This window comes from Oryx dammah, unplaced genomic scaffold (genome assembly GCF_014754425.2).
Source record: "Oryx dammah isolate SB20612 unplaced genomic scaffold, SCBI_Odam_1.1 HiC_scaffold_1, whole genome shotgun sequence".
NCBI lineage: Eukaryota > Metazoa > Chordata > Mammalia > Artiodactyla > Bovidae > Oryx > Oryx dammah.
Window position 1 is genome coordinate 84,738,340 of NW_024070185.1, and position 10,949 is coordinate 84,749,288.

The following is a 10,949-nucleotide window of genomic DNA, read 5'->3' on the forward strand; positions in this document are numbered from 1 at the left end:
TATTGGTTTTGGCATACATTGACATGAATCCACCACGGTGAACATGCGTTCCCAAACATGAACCCCCTTCCCCACAACATCTCTCTGGGTCATCCCCGCGTACCAGCCCCAAGCGTGCCATATCCTGCATCGGACATAGACTGGCAATTAGATTCTTACATGATATTATACATGTTTCAATGCCATTCTCCCAAATCATCTCACCCTCTCCCTCTTCCACTGAGACCAAAAGTCCGTTATACACATCTGTGTCTTTTTTGCTGTCCTGCATACAGGGTCATCATTGCCATCTTTCTAAATTCCATATATATGTGTTAGTATACTGTATTGGTGTTTTTCTTTCTGGCTTACTTCACTCTGTATAATCGGCTCCAGTTTCATCCATCTCATCAGAACTGATTCAACTGTATTCTTTTTAACGGCTGAGTAGTACTCCATTGTGTATATGTACCACAGCTTTCTTATCCATTCATCTGCTGATGGACATCTAGGTTGTTTCCATGTCCTGGCTATTATAAACAGTGCTGCGATGAACATTGGGGTACATGTGTCTCTTTCAATTCTGGTTTCCTCCATGTGTATGCCCAACAGTGGGATTGCTGGGTCATAAGGCAGTTCTATTTGCAATTTTTTAAGGAATCTCCACACTGTTCTCCATAGTGGCTGTACTAGTTTGCATATGCAAAGAAATGGAGTAAAACATTGGAATGGGAAAGACTACAGATCTCTTCAAGAAAATTTGGAGATATCAAGGGAAAATTTCATGCAAGGATGGGCATGATACATGCATAAACAGTAAGGACCTACCAGAAGCAGAAGAGATTAAGAAGCAGTGGTAAGAATACACAGAAACACTATACAAGTTAGGTCTTAATAACCCAGATAACAACGACAGTGTGGTCACTTACCTAGAGCCAGACATCCTGGAGTGTAAAGTCAACTGAACTTTAGGAATCATTGTGATTAATAAAACAAGGAAGTGATTGAATTCTAGTTGAGCTATTTCAGATCCTAAAAGATGATGCACCTAAAGTGCTGCACTCAATATGTCAAGGAGTTTGGAAAATTCAGCAATGGACACAGGAATGGAAAATGTCAGTTTTCATTCCAATCCCAAAGAAGGGCAATGCCAAAGAATGTTCAAACTATCATACAGTTGTGCTGCTTTCACATGCTAGCAAGGTTATGTTGAAAATCCTTCATTCTAGGCTTCACATGCTCAGCAGTATGTGAACCAAGAACTTCCAGAGGTACAAGCTGGGTTTAGAAAAGGCAGAGGAACCAGAAGTCAAATTGCCAATATACATTGGATCATGAAGAAAGCAAGGGGGTTCCACAAAAACATCCACTTCTGCTTCATTGATTACACTATAAAGCCTTTGACTCTGTCAATCACAACAAACCATGGAAAATTCTTAAAGAAATGGGAATACCAGACCACCTTACCTGTCTCCTGAGAAACCTGTATGCAGCTCAAGAAGCAAGTTAGAATTGAACATGGAACGATGGATTGGTTCCAAACTGGGAAAGGAGTACATCAAGGCTGTATAGTGTCACCCTGCTTATTTAACTTCTATGTAGAGTATATCATGTGAAATGCTGGACTGGATAAATCTCAAGTTGGAATCAATATTGCTGGGAGAAATATCAACAATCTCATATATGCAGACGATACCATTCTAACAACAGAGAGAAAAGAAACTAACCTCTCTTGAGGGTGAATGAGGAGAGTTAAAAGTCCAGCTTGAAATTCAGCATTCAAAAAACTAAGATCATGTCATCCAGTCCCATCACTTCATGGAAGATAGATGGGGAAAAAGTGGAAGCAATGACAGATTGAGACATCACCTTACTGATAAAGGTCCATATAGTCAAAGCTATGGTCTTTGCAGTATTCATATACAGATGTGAGAGTTGGACCGTAAAGAAGGCTGAGCTCTGAAGAACTGATGCTCTTGAACTGTGGTGCTAGAGAGACTCTTGAGAGTCCCTTGGACAGCAAGGAGATCAAACCAGTCAATTGTAAGGGCAATCAGACTGAAAATATAATGACCCCAATCTTACAGGATGCAACAAAAGCAGTTCTAAGAAGGAAGTTTATAACAATACAATCTTACCTCAAGAAACAAAAAAAATCTCAAAAAAAAAAAAAAAAAACCAACAACCTAAACCTAAAGCAATGAGAGAAAGAATGACAAACCACAAAATTATTAGAAGGAAAAAGATCATAAAGATCATAGCAGAAATAGTTGAAAGAAAATGAAAAAACAATAGCAAAGATCAACACCAGACATAAAAATAAACTCAAAATGGATTAAAGATCTAAATGTAAGGCTGGATACTATAAAACTCTTAGAGAAAAACATGGACAGAACACACTCTGACATAAATTTCAGCAAGGTCTTTTTTGTCCCACCTCCTAGAGTAATGAAAATAAAAACAAAAATAAACAAATGGGATCTAATTAAACATAAAATGAAAACCATAATCAAGACAAAAAGACAACCTTCAGAATGGAAGGAAATGTTTGCAAATGAAGTAGCTGACAAAGGTTTAAACTCCAAAATATATAAACAGCTCATGCAGCTCAACGTAAAAAAAAAAAAAAAAAGGCAACTCAATCAAAAAATAGAAGATCTAGACATTTCTCCAAAGAAGACATATATGAAAAGATGCTCAAGATCACTAGTTATTCAATTCAGTTCAGTTGCTCAGTCATGTCCGACTCTTTGTGACCCCATGAATTGCAGCAGCCAGGCCTCCCTGTCCATCACCAACTGCCAGAGTCTACCCAAACCCATGTCCATTGAGTCAGTGATGCCATCCAGCCATCTCATCCTCTGTTGTCCCCTTTTCCTCCTGCCCTCAATCTTTCCCAGCATCAGGGTCTTTTCAAATGAGTCAGCTCTTCTCATGAGGTGGCCAAAGTATTGGAGTTTCAGCTTCAACATCAGTCCTTCCAATCAGACCCAGGACTGATCTCCTTTAGAATGGACTTGTTGGATCTCCTTGCAGTCCAAGGGACTCTCAAGAGTCTTCTCCAACACCACAGTCAAAAAGCATGAATTCTTTGGTGCTCAACTTTCTTTATACTCCAACTCTCACATCCATACATGACTACTGGAAAAACCATAGCCTTGACTAGATAGACCTTTAGTTATTAGAGAGATCCAAATCAAACTATGATAAGGTATCATCTCTCACCAGTCAGAATGGCCATCAGCAAAAAATCTACAAACACCAAGTGCTGCAGAGGGTATATAGAAAAAAGAACCCTCCAAATTCTTGGTGGAATATAAATTGCTACAGTCACTATGGAGAACCATATGGAGGTTCCCTAAAAAACTAAAAATAAAGATGCTCTCTGATTTACCTTCACTATGATCTTCCTGGGTCAGGAAGATTCCCTGGAGAAGGGAATGGCTACCCTTTCCAGTGTTCTTGCCTGGAGAATTCCATAGACAGAAGAGCCTGGTGGGCTATAGTCTATGGGGTCACAAAGAATCAGAGATGACTGAGTGACTAACACTTCTACTTTCACACTACGATCTAGCAATCCAAGTCCTGGACATATGCCCAGAGAAAACCATAATTTGAGAAGATACATGCACCCCAGTGTTCATTGCAGAACTATTTACAATAACCAGGGCATGGAAAAAACCTAAACATCCATCCATAGAAGAATGGATAAAGAAGAAGTGGTAAATATATACAACGGAATATTACTCAGCCATCAAGAGGAACAAAGACAGAGACATGGATGGATCTAAATACTGTTGTACAAAGAGAAATAATCCAGAGAGAGAAAAACAGATAATGTATAATACTGATTATTTGTGGAATCTAGAAAAATGATACAGATGATCTTATTTACAAAGCTGAAATAGAGACACAAATGAAGAGAAATAATAAATGGATACCAAGGGGGGAGAGTGGGTGTGATGAATTGTAAGATTGGGATTGACATGTATATACTACAATTATACAAAATAGATAACTAATGAGAACCTACAGTGTAGTGTAGGGAACTCTATTCAATGCTCTGTGGAACATAAGTAGGAAGGAAAACAAAAAAAGAGGGGTATATGAATATATATAGCCGATTCATTTTGATGTACAGAAGAATCTAACACAATATGGTAAAGCAACTATACTCCAATAAAAATTGATTAATAAATGACAGAGAATTGGTTTATACAATCTGTAGTCATTGTTGCTGTTCAGTATCTAAGTTGTGTCCAACTCTTTGTGACCCTATGGACTGCAGCACACCAGGCTCCTCTGTCTTCCAGTATCTCCTGGAGTTTGCTCAAATTCATGTCCATTGACTCAGTGATGCTATAATCCTCTGCTTCCCCTTCTCCTTCTGCCTTCAGTCTTTCCCAGCATTAGGGTCTTTTCCAATGAGTTGGCTCTTCACTTCATGTTGCAAAAGTATTGGAGTTTCAGCGTCAGCATCAATCCTTTCAATGAATATTCCAGGTTGATTTATTTTAGGATTGACTGGTTGGATCTCCTTGCTGTCCAAGTGACTCTCAAGAGTCTTCTCTAGCACGACAGTTTAAAAGCATCAGTTCTTCGGTGCTCAGCCTTCTTTATGGATCAGCTCACATCTGTACATGACTACTGGAAAAAACCATAGCTTTGACTATACAGACCTTTGTTGACAAAGTGATGTCTGTGCCTTTTAATATGCTATCTGGGTTTGTCATAGTTTTCCTTCCAAAGAGCAGCCATCTTTTAATTTCAAGGCTACAATCATCATCCACAGTGATTTTGGAGCCCAATAAAATAAAATCTGGCACTGCTTATACCTTTTCCCCTTCTATTTGTCATGAAGTGATGGGACCAGACGCCATGATCTTAGTTTATTTAATGTTGAGTTTTAAGAGAGCTTTTTCATTTTTCTCTTTCACCTTCATCAAGACACTTGTTAGTTCCTCTTCATTTTCTGCCATTACAGTGGTATCATCTGCGTAATCTGAGATTGTTGATATTTCCCCCAGCAATATTGATTCCAGCTTGTGATTCATCCATCCTGTCATTTCACATGATATACTCTGCATAGAAATTAAATAAGCAGGATGACAATATACAGCCTTGATGAACACCTTTTCCAGTTTGGAACAAGTTTGTTGTTCCATGTCTGGTTCTAACTGTTGCTTCTTGAACTGCACACAGATTTCTCAGGAGACAGGTAAGGTGATCTGATATCCCCATCTCTTTAAGAATTTTCCACAGTTTGTCCTGGTCCACACAGTCACAGGGTTTGGTGTAATCGATTAAGCAGAAGTAGATTTTTTCTGGAACTCTCTTGCTTTCTCCATGATCCAGTGAATGTTGGCAATTTGATCTCTGGTTCCTCTATCTTTTCTAAATCCAGCTTGTACATCTGAAAGTTCTTGGTTCACATACTGCTGAAGCCTAGCCTGAAGGATTTTGAGCATAATCTTGCTAGCATGTGAAAGGAGTACAATTAAACATTCTTTGGCATTGCCCTTCTTTGGGATTGGAATGAAAGCTGAACTTTTCCAGTCCCGTGTCCACTGCTGAATTTTCCAAACTGGATGACATACTGAGTGAAGCACTTTACCTTTGTCACCCTTTAGGATTTGAAATAACTCAACTGGAATTTCATCACCTTCACTAGTTTTGTTCATCATAATGCTTCCTAAGGGCCACTTGACTTTACACTCCAGGATGTCTGCCTCTAAGTGAGTGACCACACCTTTGTGCTTATCTGGTTCATCAAAATCTTTCTTGTATAGTTCTCTTCTGTATTCTTACCATCACTTCTTAAGCTCTTCTGCTTCGGGTAGGTCCTTACTGTTTCTGTCTGTATAGTGCCCATCCTTGCATGAAATGTTCCCTTGATAGCTCCAATTTTCTTGAAGAGATCTCTAGTCTTTCCCATTCTATTGAGTTCCTCTATTTCTTTGCATTATTCATTTGAGAAAGCCTTTATCTCTTTTTGCAATTCTCTGGAACTCTGCACACAATGTTTAGTAGAAATTTGCAATTAAACCAACTGGACCTTTTTTCCTTTTTTTCAGGAGATTTTATATTATGAATTGAAGTTCCTTCATGGTTATAAGGTGATTCAAATTATCTATTTCATATTGGATGAGTTGTAGTAGTTTGTATTATTCAAAAAATTGCTCCATTTCATGTAATTTGTCAATTTTAACATAAAAGTTGTTAGTGGCTTTCCCTTGTCATTCTGAAGTCTTCAGGACTGTAATAGACTGTATGTTTGTTTCCCCCCGAAATTCAGATACTGTAGTCCTGACCCCTTCCAGGTGATAGTATTGGGAGGTGATTAAGTCATGAGGGTGGAGCCTTCCACCCTCCTTATTGTTTCCATAAATGGAAACAATGCCCTTATAAAGGAGACCCCAGATTGCTCCCTTGCCCCTTCTGCCATGTGAAGATACAATGAAAAGAAAGCCACTCATGAACTAGGAAGTCCCTCCCTAGACTGGATCTGCTGACACCTTGATCCTGACTTCTTACCATCTAGCACTTAAAGGAATAAATGTTTGTTGTTTATAACCCGCCCGGTCTATGGTATTTTTGTTGTAACATTCCAAACAGACTAAAAGAAGGATTTATGGTCATACTCTCTGCTTCATTTTTGTTATTACTAATTTGTGTAATTTCTGTCTTTTTTTCTTTGTCAATCTTGATAGAGATTTGTCAATTTATCAATATTTTCAAGGAACTAATTTTTTTTGGTCTTGCTGAGTTTTTTCCTATTGTTTTCCTGCTTTCAATTATTGATTTCTGTTCTTTTCTACTATTTCCTTGTGTTTGCTTTGAATTTATTTTGTTCTTCCTGAGTTAGGAACCTTGGGTATTGACTTAAGAATTTTTTTTTTCTAATATAAGCATTTAGTGCAATAAATTTCCTTCTCAGAACTATTGAGCTCCCTCCCACATATCTTGAAATGTTTTATTTTTATTTTCATTCAGTTTTAATTTCCTACAAACATCTTATTTGACCCATGGATTATGTAGAAGTTGTTGTTTAATTTCCATGTGTTTAGAGACCTTCCTGTTTTCTTTCTGTTGTAAATTTCTAGTTTGATTCTGTTGTGGTCAGAGGATATATTATGTATGATTATAATCATTTTCAATTTGTTGAGGCTTGTTTTATGGCTCAGAATATGGTCTTGGTGAATGTTTGATGGCAATGGAAAAAAATGTGTAATATGCTGTTGTTGGTTGTAACATTCTGTATATGTTAATTAGATTCTGTTAGTTGATTGTGTTATTCTTTTATATCCTAGCTGATTTTTTTTTCTCTAGTAGCTCTATCAATTGCTGCAAAGGGGTTGAAGAATCCTTGTAATACAGGATTTTCCTCTTTCAACTTTAAACTCGATTGTTTTTGTATCATACATTTTGAGTCTTTGTTTTCTGTTGAGCACACAGTTAGAATTATGATGTCTTTCTGGTGGATTGGTCCTTTAATTACTATGTAATGTTCCTCTTCATTTTTAGTAAGTTTCTTTGCTTTGAAATCTACTTAATCTGATATTTATATAATCACTCATACCTTGTTAGAATTGTTTACATGGTATGTTATTTTCCATCCTTTTACTTGCAACCCACAAATGTTGACTTTAAGATGAGTTTCTTGTAAACAGACACACAGTTTATATTAATAATATTTCATTTTAATCTGCTCAATCTCTGCCTTTTGGTGGGTATATTTATCTCATTCACATTACATTAATATATTTTTATAGTTTGTTTCCTGTTCCTCTCTTTCTTATTTCCCTTTTCAATCCTTCCCATAGATTAAACATTTTTAGGATTCCACATTGGTTTATTTATAGTGTTTTTGAGGGGGTTGTGGTATAATTTTCTCCAAGGTTGATCTAGGTATTAAAATATATGAATTATTGCAGTACTTTGGTATCACCATATTACCACCTTGGGTGAAGTATAGATACCTTACATTCATTTATGTCTTTTTAAATATAACTTCCCTACAAATAATATCTCTATAATTTTTCTTTTATAATCAATATCATATACAAAATTAATGACAAAGAGGGTATATTTAGTGTAATAATTTTCTCCTATTTTAATTGCTTTTTCTTCTTTCCTGAATTTTCAGTATTCCTTATTTTATCATTTTCTTTCTGTTTGAGGGAATTTCTCTAGCAATATTAAAGTGGACTCCTGGTTGGTCTCCCTTGCTGGTGCTGTTGACTACCTGATGTTATTGGTGGGAATCTCATTCAGTCCAGAAGAGAAATGTGTCTACCAGGATTTCCTTGTGTTGATAAGTTGAGTGTTGGAGAATGCCAGGCCTGGGTCACTTTGTTCTGTTGGATGGAAGAAGAGGTCATGAGACACCTTGCTGTAATATTGTTCAGTTTAGTTCAGTCGCTCAGCTGTGTCCCACTCTTTGCAACCCCATGAACTGCAGCACGCCGGGCCTCCCTCTCCATCACCAACTCCTGGAGTTCACCCAAGCTCATGCCCAATGAGTTGGTGATGTCATCCAACCATCTCATCCTCTGTCGTCCCCTTCCCCTTGTGCCCTCGTTCTTTCCCAGCATCAGGGTCTTTTCAAATGAGTCAGCTCTTCGCATCAAGTGGCCAGAGTAATGGAGTTTCAGCTTCAACATCAGTCCTTCCAATGAACCCCAGGACTGATCTCCTTTAGGATGGACTGGTTGGATCTCGTTGGAGTCCAAGGGACTCTCAAGAGTCTTCTCCAGCACCACAGTTCAAAAGCATCAGTTCTTCAGCGGTCAGCTTTCTCTATAGTCCAACTCTCACACCCATACATGACTACTGAAAAACCATGGCCTTAACTAGATGGACCTTTGTTGACAAAGTAATATCTCTGCTTTTTAATATGCTACCTAGGTTTGTCATAACTTTCCTTCCAAGGAGTAAGCATCTTTTAATTTCATGGCTGCAATCACCATCTGCAGTGATTTTGGAGCCCAGAAAAATAAAGTCAGCCACTGTTTCCACTGTTTCCCCATCTATTTGCCATGAAGTGATGGAACTGATCTTCGTTTTCTGAATGTTGAGCTTTAAGCTAACTATTTCACTCTCCTCTTTCACTTTCGTCAAGAGGCTTTTTAGTTCTTCTTTACTTTCTGCCATAAAGGTGGTGTCATCTGCATATCTGAGGTTATTGATATTTCTCCCGGCAATCTTGATTCCAGCTTGTGCTTCTTCCAGCCCAGCATTTCTCATGATGTACTCTGTATAGAAGTTAAATAAGCAGAGTGACAATATACAGTCTTGATGTACTCCTTTTCCTATTTGGAACCAGTCTGTTGTTCCATGTTCAGTTCTTTTTTGTTTTTTCTTTTTAATTTTACTTTTACTTTATTTTACTTTACAGTACTGTATTGTAAAGTACAATACTGTGTATACCTCCCACCCCATATCATCTGTCTGGATCATCCCCATGCGCCAGCCCCAAGTATCCCGTATCCTGTATCGAACATAGACTGGCACTTCATTTCTTACACGATAGTCCATGTCCAGTTCTAACTGTTGCTTCCTGACCTGCATATAGGTGTCTCAAGAGGCAGGTCAGATGGTCTGGTATTGCCATCTCCTTCCGAATTTTCCACAGTTTATTGTGATCCACACAGTCAAAGGCTTTGGCATAGTCAATAAAGCTGAAATAGATGTTTTTCTGAACTCTCTTGCTTTTTTGATGATCCAACAGATGTTGACAATTTGATCTCTGGTTCCTCTGCCTTTTCTAAAACCAGCTTGAACATCTGGAAGTTCACAGTTCACATATTGCTGAAGCCTGGCTTGAAGAATTTTGAGTATTACTTAACTAGCGTGTGAGATGAGTGCAATTGTGTGGGAGGCTGAGCATTCTTTGGCATTGCTTTTCTTTGGGATTGGAATGAACACTGACCTTTTCCAGTCCTGTGGCCAATGCTGAGTTTTCCAAATTTGCTGGCATATTGAGTGCAGCACCTTCTCAGCATCATCTTTTAGGATTTGAAATAGCTCAACTGGAATTCCATCACCTCCGCTAACTTTGTTCATAGTGATGCTTCCTAAGGCCCACTTGACTTCACATTCCAGGATGTCTGGCTCTAGGTGAGTGATCACACCATCATGATTATCTGGGCTATGAAGACTTTTTTTTGTACAGTTCTTCTGTGTATTCTTGCCACCTCTTCTTAATATCTTTTGCTTCTGTTATGTCCCTACCATTTCTGTCCTTTATTGAGCCCATCTTTGCATGAAATGTTCCCTTGGTATCTCTATTTTTCTTGAAGACATCTCTAGTCTTTCCCATTCTATTGTTTTCCTCTATTTCTTTGCATTTATCACTGAGGAAGGCTTTATCTATTCTTGTTATTCTTTGGAACTCTGCACTCAAATGGGTATATCTTTCCTTTTCTCCTTTGCCTTTAGCCTCTCTTCTTTTCACAGCTATTTGTAAGGCCTCCTCAGACAGCCATGTTGCTTTTTTGCATTTCTTTTTCTTAGGGATGGTCTTGATCCCTGTTTCCTGTACAATGTCATGAGCTTCCATCCATAGTTCATCAGGCACTCTATCAGATCTAGTCCCTTAAAGCTATCTGTCACTTACACTGTATTGTATAATCATAAGGGATTTAATTTAGGTCATACCTGAATGGTCTAGTGGTTTTCCCTACTTTCTTCAATTTAAGTCTGAATTTGGCAATAAGAAGTTCATGATCTGAGCCACAGTCAGCTCCTGGTCTTGTTTTTGCTGACTGTATAGAGCTTCTCCATCTTTGGCTGCAAAGAACATAGTCAGTTTGATTTCAGTGTTGACACTCTGCTGATGTCCATGTGTACAGACGTCTCTTGTGTTGTTGGAAGAGGGTGTTTGCTATGACCAGTGTGTTCTCTTGGCAAAACTCTATTAGCCTTTGCCATGCTTCATTCTGTACTCTAAGGCCAAATTTGCCTGCTAC